Here is a 17,329-nt window from a genome sequence, read left to right as displayed (position 1 = left end):
ACTAATCAAACTCAACACCCAAAGAACAAATAATCCAATCAAGAAATGGGCAGAAGACCTGAACAGACATTTTGGTAAAAAAGACATCCAAATGGCCAACCAACATATAGAAACATGCTCAACATCACTTGGCATCAGGGAAACACAAATGAAAACCACAGTGAGATACCACCTCCTCACACCAGTCAGAATGGCTTAAATTAACAAGTCAGGTAATGACAGATGTTGGTGAGGATGCAGAGAAAGGGAAAACCTCCTACACTCTTGGTGGGAATGCAAACTGGTGCAGTCACTCTGGAAAACAGTATGGCAGTTCCTCAAATTTGAAAAATGAGCTACCCTATGACCCAACAATTGCACTACTGGGTATTTACCCCAAAGATAAAAATGTAGTGATCTGAAGGGGCATGTGCACCCAACTGTTTATAGCAGCAATCTCCACAATAGCCAAACTGTGGAAAGAGCCAGATGTCCACCAACAGATGAATGGATAAAGAAGATGTGGGATATATATACAATGGAATATTTTGCAGCCATCAAAAATTGAAATCTTGCCATTTACAATGACATGGATGGAACTAGAAGGTATTATGTTAAATGAAATAAGTCAGAGAAAGACAATTATATGATCTCAATGATATGTGGAATTTGAGAAACAAGGCAGAGGATCATAGGAGAAGAGAGGAAAAAATGAAACAAGACAAAACCAGAGAGGGAGACAGACCATAAAAGACTCCTAATCTCAGGAAACAAACTGAGGGTTTCCGTAGGGTAGGCGGGTGGAAGGGATGCGGTGGCTGGGTAATGGACATTGGGAGAGGTTATGTGCTATGGTGAGTGCTGTGAATTGTGTAAGACTGATTATTTACAGACATGTACCCTTGAAGAAAATAATATATTATATGTTAATAATTTTAAAAAGTACAAAGAAGGAAAAGAAAGACAACAAACATTATGCTCTGCTATGCTTTCTCATTCAACCCTGGATAACAATGCAAAGAATTATTCACAGATGAGTACATGTGGCTGAAAAGTTATAAACTATGATCATATAGTCTGTTGCAGATCTTGGATTTGCACTGAATCTGACTCCAAAATTCATCATGCTATTATACTACTGCTAGGAGGTCTCTTTTAATACACTTTCTTGGATTAAAAATCCAAATATTATTTTTAACCTGTATCATTTAAATCACAAATAGTATGAATGCCATAAATGCTAAAACACTAGCAAGTCATAATGCAACCTCAAATAAAGTACCCATTAAGGGGTACTTTAGTATTTGAAAGTTCTTTTACATACTTACCTCTTGAATTTATCTTGGCAGTATGAGATGAATATTTTTACATCATCTCTTTTTAAAAAATGGACAAGTCCAGGTTTAGAGAGGAAACAGACTTGTGGGGGGTAGCACAGCATTGTTTGTGCCAGAATGTGAACCTGAGTCTTCTGGGTTCAAGTCCAGAATAGCTGCATTATTCTGCTCTTTTCAGAGTGCTTTACTGAGGAAACATCTGTAGCTTTTTCTTCCTCGGGGCAGACAACAGAGAAGGACAACAAAGAGTGTGCATGATTTTTCAGTTATGTTTGACAGCTGTTTCCCTACCCTAACGATTTAAAGAGTTGCAATGACTTTATTCACTGAGAAGTTCGAACACAGTCGAACTGTTTGCACAGTGGATGCAAGAACCTTGCTACTATCTGGAGAGCCTAACTGTTGGCAAAATCCAGTCTTGCTGACTGCCATCTCTGCCAAAGGAGAGAAGGCTTTCTGTACATATAGCCACACATATGGGAGCTCTTCCTCTGCTTGGGTAACATTTTCTCTTGATTTTCTTACAACATTATTAATGTCCAAATTCCTTTCCTTAGCAAGTAGGGACCTGAGAGCTTTGCTCTTTCTTGGCTGGGGTTCTGGAAGTTTGCACTGGACTTGATAATAACATGAAGCTTCACAGAGAAATGAATTATAGAGCAAAGGGGAAGCTGGAGTCCAGAATCTTGGGGAAAGTGAAGATGGGAGTCAAGTAGTCCAAATACAGAATTTTTTCTAAAGGGCAAAGGAATGAGTCATGGTAGAAAACCAGTTCTAAGGCCAAAATGCCAGGTCCAAGATGAGAAGAAGGCAAGGGCTAGTCTACACAAGCTTACAAGGACAGAGCATGAGGAGTTTTATTAAAGTACCCTAGATAGATGATCTTTTTTTTTTTTTTTTTTTTTTTGGAGTCAAGGAGCATGAACTTTGTTCTAATCTCTTTATTCTTCACTTAAAAATCTCAGTTCCAAGTGAGATGAAGGGAAAGGCAGTCTCAAGAGCTTCAAGGCCTTGAGAAATGGAAATTTATCCTGGTCTCAAAGGGCATTTGGGGACATATAAGAATACTAGCAAGACTTACACTTAAAAATATTGATTTTCACAAACCATGAATTAATATTTCAATGCCACAAGAGCAGTTTCCTGTCTTCCTAGCCATTCTATTTCTTACTACTTGTACTTGAGTTCAAGTTTGACACTGAGCCTATACCTCCTTATTCTTATTAAATCATTTATTTGAATTTACCTCCCCTGAATTTTCCAGGCATCTGAGAATGCAGCTCCCACTCTAGAGGCATAAACAAATTTTATTTCCATTCTTTTCCTCCCTCCCTCTTTCTTTTTAGGAATCTCAATTCCAGAGCCTCAAAAGTTCAATTGATCCAAAAGTAATTCTTCTTCCAGGATTTATGCGGAACCTACTTTGTTCTTGGTACCCTTACCATATTGTTTAATTAAAGAACTATTAAACAATTCTACAGACATTAAATAACATGATATAGGTCATGTAATGAGGCATTACATGATTAATTTTCAAATGTGCATCCGAAGTTAAGAGAGTGAGGTTAGAAATGATTTTTTTTAAAGATTTTGTTTATATTTTGACATGGAGAGAGAGACAGTGAGAGAAGGAACACAAGCAGGGAGAGTGGGAGAGGGACAAGCAGGCTTCCCATGGAGCAAGGAGCCTGATGTGGGGCTGGATCCCAGGACCCTGAGATCATGACCTGAGCCGAAGGCAGGCGTTTAATGACAGAGCCACCCAGGTGCCCTAGAAATGATTTTTTAAAGGACTAATATAGAGAGTGCTTTTCTTTTTGAAACTTGAGCAAACCTAAAATTACATTGTTTGGGGCATGAAAGTCTATTATATAACACATGGTTTGCTTGCATAAATGATATGGTTCATTATATTTAATATATATACTCGTCTTATTGAAAAAATAAAGAGTCCACTTACTCTTATCCCCTTATCTAAAACAAAACAAAAAGGAGAAAACAGGAGTTCAAAAGCTTAGAAAAAAATGATCTGAGTTTTTCTCTTTTTATCCCTAGGTCTTTACATGCTTAGTGACTGGTCAATGGAAGCGTAGAGATGGATCCTGGGGAAATTTCCTTGAGGATTTTGAGGGATGGGAAAGATCCTTCCACTCAGTGGAGGGACAGTTCACCTTAGTCAGAAAAGTGTACACATGAGCACAAACACAGTAATATGAAAGGTTGTAACATAGACTCTTGAGGCAGAGATGGGAAGAAGTACAAGCTTGAGGTGCTAAGGATCTTATTTTCTCCTTAAAAGTACTCTAATCCAGCTGAAAAGTGAGTATGATGTATTTTTTCCTTTTAATAAATTCTGTCTCCAATGGAAACATATCAATTTATTCAACAAATATTTATAAAGTACCTTCCCTCATGTGACAAATATGCAGGCTGTGTTCTCAACAAAGACAAGTACAAGGAAGTCATTTACACATAACTGTAATTAGCATATTTCATAAACTAAAAATTTGAACACAGAACTGCCCCTGAAAATCCAGGGAAGATGGTTAGTAATTGTAACAAATATGTAGGTATAGGCAAGGACAAGGAGGATCCATTTCCCTTGGGGAGGAACAAAGGTGCAAAAGCCTTGCCCATAGGTGAGATGGAAAGAGCCCTAAGACTGACAATATGGCACAAGGAATACGCTATGGGAATCATCTCATCTTAAATTAAGAACACCATCATAGGATGCCAAGTAAAACACAAGCACCTATCATATAATAGAAGAAATGTTTACTGAATAAATGAGTAAATGAATCAAAGACATTGGGACAGGTGTCCTTGTTTGGCAGTAAATATAATGGTTGATGGCACAATAAACAGGCTTGTGGTTCCCACATATTATTTATTATTTCCAAAGGCAATCAAGAAGAAAACAAAATTCTAATAATTTAGAAAAACAAATAAATACTAAGATTGCCCTCCTTTGAGTTTAAACAATGTCAGTAGTTGACAATGATCTATTTCTTAAACTTTGTGGGTTTACATTGCATGTTTATTATATTACCCTATATTCCTTATAAATCCTTTCTTAATAAACACACACACACACACAGACTCACCGTGAGTGAGTTAATAATACTGTGACTGTTATTTTCTATTCAAATTTATAACAGTTTGGAGGCGCCTGCGTGGCTCAGTGGGTTAAAGCCTCTGCCTTCAGCTCAGGTCATGATCCCAGGGTCCTGGGATCGAGCCCCACATCGGGCTCTCTGCTCAGTGGGGAGCCTGCTTCCCCCTCCCTCTCTCTCTGCCTGCCTCTCTGCCTACTTGTGATCTCTGTCTGTCAAATAAAAAAATAATAATATAAAAAATCTTTTAAAAAAATTTATAACAGCTTAAAAAATACTTTTAAAAATAGAATTTACAGGGTGCCTGGGTGACTCAGAGGGTTAAGCCTCTGCCTTCAGCTCGGGTCGTGGGACCGAGTTCCACATCGGGCTCTCTGCTCGACGGGAGTCTGCTTCTTTCTCTCCCTCTGCCTGCCATTTCCTCTGTTTGTGCTCTCTCTCTGTAAAATAAATAAATAAAATCTTAAAAGAAAATAGAATTTACTGGGGTGCCTCAGTGGCTCAGTCTGTTAAACATCTGCCTTTGGCTCAGGGCATCATACTAGGGTTCTGGGATAGAACCCTGCCTGGGTCTCCCTGGTCACTGAGGACTCTGCTTCTCCCTCTCTCTCCCTCTGCCGCTCCCCTTGCTGTTTTCTCTCTCTCTCTCTGTGTCAAATAAATAAATGAAAATAAAATTTACCTAACATGATACTTAATGGTGAAAAACTAGAACTTTCCTGCTAAGATCAAGAACAAAGCAAGAATGTACCCCTCACCACCCCTTTTCAACATTGTACTAAGTAATAAGACAAGTAAAGGAGACAAAATGTATACAGATTGAAAGAGAAGAAACAAAACTATCTTTGTTCACAGATAACACATACCTTGTAGAAAATCTGATAGAATTGACAAAAAAAAAAAAAAACCTGAAAAAAGAAATGATTATAGCAAGATTACAGGGTTCAAGATTAATGTACCAAAGTCAATCACTTTTGTATATACCAGCAATGAACAAGTGAAATTTGAAATTCAGAACACAATAACATTTATGTCATTACCCCCCACAAAATAAAGTACTTAGGTATAAATGTAACAAAATATGTGTAAGATTTATATGAGAAAAACTACAAATGTTTTATAAAAGAGATCAAAGATCTAAATGGGGAGATACCCTATGGCCATGGAAAAGAAGACTCATTATTGTCCAGATGGTAGTTATTCTTGACTCAATCTATAGATTCAATATATTCCAATCAAAATTTCACCAAATTATTTTGCGGGTATCAGTGAACTGATTCCAAAGTTTATATTAATTGGCAAAAGACTGAGAATAGCCAACACAATGTTGAAGGAGAAGAACAAAGTCAGAAGATCAACACTATCCTCTTCACACTTGCTATAAAGTTATAGTAATCAATATAGTGTGGTATTAGTGAAAAAGAAGACAACGAGATCAATGAAACAGAATAGAGAGCCCAGAAATTGATCCCCAAAATATAGTCAACTGATTTCTGACAAAGGAGCAAAGACAAAACAATGGAGCAAAGATAGTCTTTTAGACAACTGATGGTGGAAGAACTTTTATTATGTCCACACGTAACAAAATGAATCTAGAAACAAACCTTACACCCTCCATAAAAATGAACTCAAAATGGATCATAGACCTAAATGTGTGAAGTGCAAAACTGTAAAAGTCCAAGAAGATAACATAGGATAAAAATACAGATGACCTTGAGTACAGTGATGACTTTTTTTTTCATTTTTGACAAGTTTATTTAAACAAGACACTTCCCTTAGAGCAAAAACCATCTAGGATTCATTTCTTTTACAGTAATTTATACCTATTTAAAGAGAGATTGCCTGACAAGTAACAACTATATACAAAAAAAGTTATAAAATTATCCTTGGTTTTACAATGATAAATGAAAAACATTAAAATTCTCCAATTGAACAAGGTGTGCAAGGAACTTTATGTTGTTCTTTTTTCGTGAAACAGTGAGAACAATATAACTTATCAGATATAAAGACAGGAGCTGAATATCACAACTAGAGAAAGGGGGTGTTTTCACGGAACCAGTATTTTTCCCCATTTCCTGTCCGTTTGATGTCAATTAAAACATACCACTGGCCATTTAGAAAAAAAAAATGCAGTATGCTTCTGCACATACACCATTACATTATATGCAATAAAGGAATGAGGAATGGGAAGATGAAAGAATCGAGAAAAACTACTGTAGCATTCAGGATGTGGTGGAAGCAAACTGCAGTTTTCAAATTGACAATGTCCTCTTTGGTCTGGAGGAACAGAGTTTTGAAGTACCGCGTTCCATTTTTAGTAAACACCTCCTGTCTGCTGCTGGAACACATCACATCAATTTTATCTTCATCTTGCATCTCCAACTGTGCAGGAGTGTCTGTTTCATTGATTGTCTGCTCATCAAATCAGAATCAGCCTCATTGACAAGCTGTCATTCACAATACGCTTTCATTAGTTTACTAAGTGTTATGAGCCTGCCTTTTCATCTCAAATGGTAGTTCAGAATCATCCTGCTCCACCACCTTCAAATTAATATGGTCGTTGTCCTCAGTCCTGACTCCTTCTTTGGACTTTTTATTGGCCCTGGTGAGCCCCAGAGACTCCTCAGCTGCCACTCCACAAAAGAGGTGCCAGGTCCACACTGAATGAGCACACAGCAGGACCAGGAGCCGCTGAAGAGAAGCAGCTCATGATGTCTCTTCAGATACAACACCAAAGGCACAATCCACTAAAGAAATAGTTGATAAGCTGGTCTTCATTAGAGTTAAAAACTTCTCCTCTTCATAGGATACAGTCAAGAGAATGAAAGGACAAGCCACAGACTTGGAGAAAATATTTACAAAATACATATATGATAAAGGACTTATCTAAAATACACAATGAATGGGACAGTCACCCACTGGGTGACTCAGTGGGTTAAAGCCTCTGCCTTCTGCTCAGGTCATGATCCCAGGTCCTGGGTTCGAGCCCCACATCGGGCTTTCTGCTCAGCAGGGAGCCTGCTTCCTCCTCTCTCTCTGCCTGCCTCTCTGCCTACTTGTGATTTCTCTCTGTCAAATAAATAAATAAAATCTTTAAAAAAAAAAAAAACAACAGAATTAAACATTTATAGAATCTGAAGTGCCTTAAGAAATCTTCAGTCATCTAAACTAGTTTGAAACCCACCAAGTGACACTTTTCTTCATTTTATAACTAATAACAACATAGTAAAAAATCAAAATATATTTACTATATTGCCAGGGTTCCTGGGTGGTTCAGTGGGTTAAAGCCTCTGCCTTCAGCTCAGGTCATGATCCCAGGGTCCTGGGATCGAACCCCACATCGGGCTCTCTGCTCAGCAGGGAGCCTGCTTCCCCCTGCCTTTCTGCCTACTTGTGATCTCTGTCTGTCAAATAAATAAATAAAATCTTAAAAAAAAAAAGTTTACTATATTGCAATATATACAATATAGACAGGTTAACAATACAGTTCACACTTCTCAAGGAACTTTACTAAATGTTTGCAAACATTATCTTCTTTGTTTTTCACTGTAGCCTTATGAGTCAAGTATTATCTTAACTCACTTTACGTATATGTACAGGAAAGATCAGTGAGTTACTTGAGGTCACAGAACTAGTAAATGGAAGAACCATGTCAACCCAAAAGTGTCCCATGTCAAGCTGGCCCTCTTTTTGAAAACATGTCCCATAGGGTTAATAAGATTGAAACTAGCAGAAAGTTTAAAGCTTGTTTTTCAGAGAACTGTTTCTCCCTAATCATCTATTGTGTCTTTTTAGGCCCTACTAGCAAATCCACTAGCTGGCTCTGCAGAAACCTGGACTCAAGGTCAACTGATATGGTTTCAGCCTATGAACAAGGCCATTTCTGAGATAATGAGCCTAAGACCCTAAGACCCCATCCAGTTTATACTGGCTCTCAGAGCATAGCCCCTTCTACTTGTCCTAAAATAACCTCTTGATTTCAAGGGCTGAATTTTGCCACATTCTGATGATATTAAGTCTCTACCCCAAAGTTAACATGGGATGCGTGTTACATGTGCTCATTCAATGTGCAGGTTCCACTTTCCTCATGAATATTCATAAGTTTCCCTGTCCTTTTCATCAACATGTATGTAATCTCAAGCCCTAAGGATCATTTAAATTTGTTCTCTCCCCGTTCAGGGAGGCAGATTTATGGCTTGTCCCCCTGTCTCTTTTCCTTGTTTTGGCTGCCTCTTTAAATAAGCTGTTTCCTTCTCGCAAACCTGATGTCTCAGTGATGGGATTTGCTGCACATCAGGAGATGGACTTGGATTTGATTACACTTTATTCTAGTCTTTTATTCTGTGGGGTTGAGCAGGACTTAGAACAACCCATATGAGAAGAAGGGGGAAAAAAAAAGACTGAGTACACACAGTCCATCTGTCCCTTTAAAAGACTTTGCTTCATGAATTTTCCAGAAAGCTGTCTGACGGGTGCTGGCTGGGCCTCTTCTGTTTGGAGAGCAGAGAACAAATCTGGTGCTGCCCAAAAGGGCCTATCTACCTCTTGGGTGAACAAAACTAGAAAGTGCTGAAGAGGCCATTGAAAGAATATCCTCGGAGCGCCTGGGTGGCTCAGTGGTTTAAGCCTCTGCCTTCAGCTCAGGTCATGGTCTCGGGGTCCTGGGATCAAGCCCCGCATTGGGCTCCCTTAGCAGGGAGCCTGCTTCCCCCTCTTTCTCTCCCTGCCTCTCTGCCTACTTGTGATCTCTCTCTGTCAAATAAATAAATAAAATCTTAAAAAAAAAAAAAAAAGAAAGAAAGAATATCCTCATATTTCCTTTTCTCCACTCAGGTACCCACACATGTTCTCTGAGATGCTGTTCTGTGAAGACGCTGTTATCGACGCTGGAAGTCTAGGAATGGATAAAACAGGAAAGGGTCATATTCCAGTAGGGGAAACAGCAAATGCCAACGAAGGCCTGGAGTTGAGAATGCAGATGCATGGAAGCAGCCAAAGCTGCCTGTGGTTGAACCCTAGCGAATCTGGGAAAAGGCTCTGTAGGAGTGGTCAGGCAGGAGGAGCAGTCCTGGTAGCCTGGGAGGGCCAGCCACGGGACAGAAGTCTTATTCACATTTTATTCCGCTCACATGTTTCCTCCTGATCTGCTTTCGGCTTCCTCCCATTGATGCCTGTGTGTTGACCTCAAGGCAGATGGAAACCCTGTGGCTACCAGGGGGTGAGGCTTGACTGGTACCATAGCCTGTCAGGAAAGCATATTAGGTTAAAAAGAGAGAGGAGTGGAAGATACAATGGAGCTCTGTTTCCTGAGCCACAGAGCTGGCACCAGGTTCTATTGAAGGAGGCACAATCCAAAGCCTTATTTCCAATTTATGCTGCCCACCAAGGTCTCTTCATGGAAAAGAGTTCTGGAAGAAGACAGATTCATTTTTGCCATATCAAGTATGTGTACAATGCTTTAGAAGTGGGGGGCTTTTTGAAGAGCTGTGTTTAGCTGCTTCTTGGATAGTTTTCCAAATAAGGAGTTTTGGCATCTAACTCCCTAGGGGTTCCTGGTTCATCCTTTATTTCCAATAAGACTGAAATTCTGTGTTCCCTCACACTGTCATTCCTCTCTCTTGCTCAGGCTTTCTCTGTCCTGGCTAACTTTTTCAGATTCCTCATTTCCAGGCTCAGAGTCACTTTCATCAGAGAGATTTCTGATGAAATCTTCCATCAGAAACCATCCCAGGCTGACATCAGTTGGGCTTTTTTTTTTTTTTAATCTCATAGAGGCTTTTGTGTACTGAAAACAATACTTACAGTAGTCTGTGTTATCGCTGACATTCAATAGCCTACAGTTATAATTTGAAAAACATACTTTCTCTAAGCTTTTAAATATAATAACAAAAATCTAGTAAATTTAGAATTTTTAGTTTGAAATTAAATGAAGCTTGTATTTATTGTTAGGTTAGTTTTTACATTTGGCAAACAAAATTTGCATAATCTTTTAGATACTACATGTAAAAGTATTTTATATTTAAATGTATATAATTCAACAAATGTATATATAAATATGATAATTCTAATGTTCTTACATATTTAAACACATCTATAGACCTGATTACTTGCATTCCCATAAACACTCATATAATGGATTTCCTCAAGAATCTCAAGCACTTAAGAAAGCAGATATACAAACCATATAAACATACCTTCTTAAACATATAAACAACTTTAATAAAGCTAAAAATAAAACATATACATTTATATATAATTCTCTTTAGCATTTCAGCATCTTAAAACAAAACTCACCAAAGCAATCTTGAGAAAGAGGAATAAAGCTGGAAGTATCACAGTCCCAGAGCTCAAGATATACAACAAAGTGAGAATAATCAAAACGGTATTATACTGGCACAAAAAATACACATAGATCAATGAAACAGAATAAAAAGCCCATGCTTGTATGGTCAATTAATCTCTGACAAAGGAGACAAGAATGTACAACAGGAAAAAGACAGTCTCTTCAACAAAGTGTTGGGAAAATTAGACAGCGACATGCAAAATAATAAAACTGAATCACTTTCTCATACCAAACACAGAAATAAACTCAAAATGGATTAAACACCTAAATAAGAGACCTGAAACCATAAAATCCCTAAAACAAAACATAAGCAGTAATCTCTTGGACATCAGCCTTAGCAACATATTTATGGATATGTCCCCTGAGGTGAGAGAAATAAAAACACAAATAAACTATTGGGACTACACCAAAATAAAAAGTTTTTGCACAGCAAAGAAAACCAACAGCAAAACAAAAAGGTAGCCTAGAGAATGAGAAAATATATTTGCAAATGATATATCTAGTAAGGGGTTAATATCCAAAACATATATTTTAAAAACTTATAAAACTCAAAACACACACAAAAAAATAGTAAGATTCAAAAATGGGCAGAGGACCTGAACAGACATTTTTCCAAAGAAGACATACAGTTGAACCAATAGACATAGGAAAAGATTCTCAACACCACTCATCATCAGGGAAATGAAAATCAAAACCGCAGAGAGATACCACTTTGCACCAGCCACAATGACTAGCATCAAAAAGATAAAAAACAACAAGTATTGGAGAGGATGTGGAGAAAAGGAAAAACTTGTGCATTGTTGGTGGGAATGTAAACTTGTGCAACCACTATGGGCTGGAGGTTCCTCAAAAACTGAAAAATGAAAATACTGTATGACCCAATAGTTCCACTACTGGGTATTTACCCAAAGAAAGCAAAAACACTAACTTGAAAAGATATATGCACCCCTATGTTAATTGTACCATTGTTTTTAATAGCCAAGATACAGAAGCAACCCAGCTGTCCATCACTATGTGAATGGGTAATGCAGATGTGGTATTTATATACAATGGAATATTACTCAGTCACAAAAAAGAATGAGGTCTTGCCCTTTGCAACAATGTGGATGGACCTAGAGGGTATTATGCTAAGTGGAACAATTCTGACAGAAGAAGACAAATAGCATATGATTTCACTTATCTGTGCAATTTAAGAAACAAAACAAAGGGGGGGGGCAAAAATAAATGGGGGATGGCTCAATCAGTTAAGCATCTGACCCTTGATTTCAGCTCAGGTCATGATTTCAGAGTTGTAGGATGAAGCCCTGCATCAGGCCCTGCACTGGGTGTGGAGCCCGCTTAAAATTCTCCCTCTTCCTCTGCTCTTCCCCTACCCTCCCTGGGGCTATAAACAAACAAACAAACAAACAAATGAACAATAAAAGGCAAACAGAGTCTTAATTACAGAGAATGAACTGGTGGTTGCCAGAGGGGAGGTGTGTGGGGGGATGGAAGAAAGAGAAAGGAAATGAAGAGGTACAAAGTTCCAGTTCTAAAATAAATAAGTCACAGAGATGGAAAAGTACAGCATAGGGAATATAGTCAGTAATACTGTAATAATGTAATAGTGGCAGATAGTGACTATACTTATGATCGTGGTGAGCATTGAGTAATGCACAGACTTGTCAAACCAACATGTTGTACACTTGAAACCAATGCAACATGGTATATCAAGTATACCTCAATAATAATTTTTAAGAAGAATTTAAAAAACCCCTAAACTCATAAATTTAGGAAATCAGATAACACTAAGTACGGAACTGCATGCAAAGGGGTAAAAATGACTAAGCCTGACAAATACTTCAGTTAAAATAATTTGTTTACTATGTTAGTTTCTCTTAAATGTCTTTAATATAAAGAATATACAAAGCAGTAAAATTATTTTTAAACTTTCTATATTTGCATAAACATAAATTTATATGAAAAAAGCATCTTATCTATTTTTTCCTTATCTCTGTGTTTCTGTGTGTGTGTGTGTGTGTGTGTGTGTGTGTGTGTGTAGTCTCAGGTTTACAAAGTTACTTAATTAACAAAGTGGAACAAAACCTTTATTTCAGAAGCAGCACAGTAGCTGAGATTATGCACTTGGAGTTGTTGGTCAGAGATTTGACACCAATGCTATCGATTTGGGGTTCTTTGCCAGTGGTCAAGGAATTATAAAACTTGTAAGATGTGAACCAATACAAAGCACACCCCAAAAAGAGTCAGCTCAGGTGTATAGGGTAAGGCTCTTTTCAGGGGCTCTGCTCTGTCACTGGAGAACCTTCTTGTATGTCAATTCGGTGAATCACTTAATTTGCCTTCTTTCCAGTTTCATTCTTACCCAAATTTTCATCATATTTGCTTGCAACATTTTATCACTTGACTTTATAGACAAATACTGTAACATACACCAGATTTTGAACTCTTTGCCTCCAGTTTGGAATAAATACAACTGTTCAAGATTGTATCTTCTATTGCATTAGCAATCACCATTATTTCAGCTTGGCAATGCAGCAAGACACACACAAATGGACTAAAGTTCACTGAAACCATAAGTATTAGCTTCCTAGAAATTGCCATTACAGAGTCTCACAAATTGGGCTGCTTATTGTATCACAGTTCTAAAGGCTAGAAGTCCCAAATCGAGGTGTCAGCAGAGCCATGCTCTCTCTGACACCTGCAGGAAAGAACCCTTCTTTGCCTCTTCCTAGCTTCCGGTGATTTCCTGGCCATCTCTGGTATTCCCTGACTTGTAGTTGCATCTCTCCATGTTCATGTGGTGTTTTTCCTGTGTCTCTGTCTCTCCACATGGCATCCTTTTTCTAAAGACACCAGTCATTGGATTAGAGGTCCAGCCTGTTCTAGCATGACTGACTACAGCTTAACTAATGATATCTGCAATGACTTCATCTCAAAATAAGTTCATATTCTGAGGAACTGGGTGTAAGACTTTAATGGGGTCTTTTTCAAGGACATGATGGAATCCATAAGCCATGGAAGAATTACTATATTGAGGATTCCGGTCATATTAAGTGGAATTTCTCAACTGTGGCACAATTGAAAGTTGGGACTGGAAAATGCTTTGCTGCAGAGGGCTGTCTTGTGCATTGTAGAATGTTTAGATGCATCTCTAGCTTCTACCCGTTAGGTCCCAATAGCATCTTCTTGGCATCCAGCTGTGACAGCCATACATGTCCCCAGACATTTCCAAGTGTCTCCTGGGGTTGGGGTTGGTAGTAAAAATTGCCTTCTATTGAGAACAACAGATAAAGGAGAGAGAGAGAGAACATGAGCAGGGGCCAGAGGGAGAGGGAGAAGCAGGCTCCCCATGAGCAGGGAGCCTGACACGGAGCTCAATCCCAGGACCCTGGGATCATGACCTGCGCTGAAGGTAGACGCTTAACTGACTGAGCCACTCAGGCGCCCCCAAACTTCCAGTTACACAATCGAAAAGTCACAGCATAAAGTACAGCATAACGAATGCAGTCAATGACATTGTAATAAGGTTATATGGTGACTACGCTTACTGTGTCAGGCATTGAGTAATACAGAGTTGTTGAATCAATATGTTGTATCCCTGAAACTAATATAATATGGTATAAAAAGTATATTTCAATCCATCCATCAATGTAAAAAAAAAGAAAGAATTCCAGGGAACAGAGGTAAAGGGTTTCTGGAGTTGGGACTTGGTGGGAGGCAGAGTCAGTAAAGGGGACCATGGCAAATAGAGTGAGTACTTTTCTAGGAGTCACTCCGGGAATTTTTTCAGGGACTGACATAAAGAGGGATAAAGACATGTCAGGAAATGATGACAAAGATAGTGTATTTGAGAAATGTTGGCAAGGTCTTATGAGGTGTATGCAAAACTTTGGGATTCCCTCTTGATCTCTGAAGGTGGATTTTTCAGTATCATTTCTCCCAAGTCTCTGACTGGCAGCTCTCAGGAAAGCTTCTGCTTCTGCGGAAAGTTGTTTCTATAGCAAGATAGAGAAAAAAGATCTTAGACTTTGGAACCTGCTCTCCTCAGTTTGTACCGCAGCTCTGCTACTAAGGAAGAGGGGTGACTTTTGTCCTTTTCATTAATGTCAGCCACCATGTGTTTGTCTGTTAGCATTAAACAGCACCTCCCTTCCCCCCCGCCCACCGAAGGTGATTGTGCCTATAAATCACCTGTCCATGGGAGAATCTCAACACATTATCTGAAATTTCCTAGGGGGAAGGATATCTGTGTTGGTCAAAAATGGACAGGCACACTAGGATTTTTAACCAAAAAATTACCAAAATATATGCTAAAATATCTGCTGAATTGTGCAGATGTTAATTATGCAGTCATGCTTTAATTCAACATTTGTCACATTTTCAGTTAACCCACAAGAAGTTCATCTTCTGTTGTGACCCAGAATTCAGACTCATGAGCGTTTCATGAATCAATAGTAGTAGCCCTATTACATGTAATACATTCTAACAATTTCCCTTTTCCCCCTATTGTTTCAAGTAGAAATGACGTAAGTTAATTTCATGATCCCAAATTTGAAGCAACTTTAATGTACTCTTCAAACATTTATTGAGCACCTTCTATGTGCCTGGTTCTGATGGCCACAGGGAATACTTAGAAAAATAAGATAAGATTTAGTTCCATAGGACACTGAAAAAAAAAAATGAAGTACTACATTAAGCACTAAAATATAAATCTGTAAAAGTGCCATAGAGTCTTAGCCTAGAAAACCTGAGAACATTCTTCTAGAAGAGAGGTTACTTAAATTCTGCCTTGAAAGGGAAGCAGGATTTGTTTAGACAAGGAAAATAGACTGTGAAGATGTATATTCTATTCCAAATGGTTGTTTCTTGGGCAGAACTGTATTACAGGGCTAGGGTTACGTAAATAACACTTCACCACTCTTCCAAGTCTTGGAATTGTGGGACAAATATTTTGTTTATGTAGAATTATCTTGATTTGGCTACCTAATCATAGTCCCACAAGCAATCTTCCAAACAGAAGCACAGGAGACAGTAGACTTGACCAATGAAATGAAAAATTCAAGAGCATTCTGGAAATATATAGTAGGATATGCCAGGAGAGACACACACTGAGCTGGTGAGATCCAATCTGCCCAGCTAGCATCATTCACCATTTTGACTTTGGTGGAGCCTGTGGCAAAGTCTGTTCCTCTACAGATGTGGAAAACATCAGATGAATCCACTTCAGGGATATGGCTGCACAGATAGAAAGCTCTGCCAGTATTCCCAAACCTATTTGCCAGGCATTGTCAGCATTGTCAACATTGTCTTCTTCCGGCCCTGGAAACAAATCTTCCTGTTTGGATCTAACTCTATTATTTTTAACCCAAACAGGGATAATGGACAATGATGTAAGTAACATATGGGGATTTCTGAGAAATGATTCCAGAAAACTGTCATCAGAAATATGTAAATCTGAGGAAATAAAAACACAACGGAGTTTTAAAAGACACCCAATTCCAGTCACTAAACCCTTTCCTTCCGACTCGTCAAACGCTAAGCCACGATTCCACTTGCCAGAGGCCCATGATTTCATAACTCAACCCCTTGCACTCTTGAACAATGCCAATAATTATTTCAATTTTGTTACTTTCCCGGAACTTGTTCTGGTTCTATTTTCTGGATCAGTGTATTATTTTCCTTGTTACTATACCTTTCCTGGTTACTAACCTCTCTGACCATAACAAATCACCACGAATTTGGTGGCTTTAAACAGCAGAAACTTCTTTCCCAGTTTTGGAAGCTAGAAGTCCAAAATCAAGGTTGTCACATGACTCCCCCCTTCTGAAGGCTCTACAGGCAATCAGTTCTTTCCCTTGTCTAGTTTTTGATGGCTCCAGCATTCCTTGACTTGATGTCACAACACTCCAGTCTCTATTTCCATGGTCACTCTGCTTTTTCCCTCTTCTATGTATGTCTTAGAAAGACACCTTCCATTGGATTTAGGACATCCTATGATAATCCAGGATGATCTTATCTCAAGGTCGTTATTTTACATGACATCTGCATAGACCTATTTTCCAGATAAGATCACATTTGGGGTGCCTGGGTGGCTCAGAGGCTTAAGACGCTGCCTTCGGCTCAGGTCATGACTACAGGGTCCTGGGATCAAGCCCCGCATCAGGCTCTCTGCTCAGCAGGGAGCCTGCCTCCCCCCTCTCTCTGCCTCTCTCTCTGCCTCTCTCTCTGCCTCCTTGTGATCTCTGTCTGTCAAATAAATAAATAAGATCTTTTAAAAAAAAATCACATTCTGAGGTTTTAGGGATTCAGCTGTGGACCTCATTACCCCACAAAAAAATGAAATGAACTGTTTAGAAACACCAAAGGCTGAAATGCTGAAATGGTAGCTTTTCATAGGGTTGTTGTCCCTGGCAAAATAGCGAAGTACTCAACGAGTGTTAGCTGTTTTTATTATCATTACCGTATTGTACTTTGGCATTTTCAATGTGTGACCAGTGACTCATTTGATACAATCCTTATAATCCCACAGTCAGGTAGGTATTAGGTCAGGGGACCCA

General features: G+C 38.7%; 1 pseudogene; it reads right to left on the bottom strand.

Annotated features, from left to right (window-relative positions):
- Positions 1-6,124: 6,124 nt before the first annotated feature.
- On the bottom strand, positions 6,125-8,080 carry LOC125096892 (small ubiquitin-related modifier 2-like; annotated as a pseudogene).
- Between the last annotated feature and the right edge of the window lie 9,249 nt (positions 8,081-17,329).

Source organism: Lutra lutra, chromosome 1 (assembly GCF_902655055.1).
Source record: "Lutra lutra chromosome 1, mLutLut1.2, whole genome shotgun sequence".
In the NCBI taxonomy this organism is placed as follows: Eukaryota; Metazoa; Chordata; class Mammalia; order Carnivora; family Mustelidae; genus Lutra; species Lutra lutra.
This window is presented reverse-complemented; position numbering and strand designations above follow the sequence as displayed.